A 329-nucleotide genomic window follows, 5' to 3' on the forward strand; every position below is an offset into this window, starting at 1 on the left:
TGGTTTCAAAGCACCATTAATGACATTTTATATCATTTTACAGTATCTAAAATCAACAGCAAATATTCATCAACAATGCATCAAAGTATAAATTCCAAAGGCCAATAAAGGAATAAGTAATTTGAATACACAGTATTTATCTAGTCAAACAACAAAACAAAAAAATATGTACAACCAGTTGTTTTAAAAGCTATTTCTCAAATATCTAGTCCATTGGTGTGACCTGTTTGTCCTTTGGTGTGATACTCCAAAGTGTCACACCATAGGACTTTTACCATCACACCATAGGACTTTTACCATCACACCATAGGACTTTTGAGCTTTTGAGT

Source organism: Engraulis encrasicolus, unplaced genomic scaffold (assembly GCF_034702125.1).
Source record: "Engraulis encrasicolus isolate BLACKSEA-1 unplaced genomic scaffold, IST_EnEncr_1.0 scaffold_120_np1212, whole genome shotgun sequence".
NCBI lineage: Eukaryota > Metazoa > Chordata > Actinopteri > Clupeiformes > Engraulidae > Engraulis > Engraulis encrasicolus.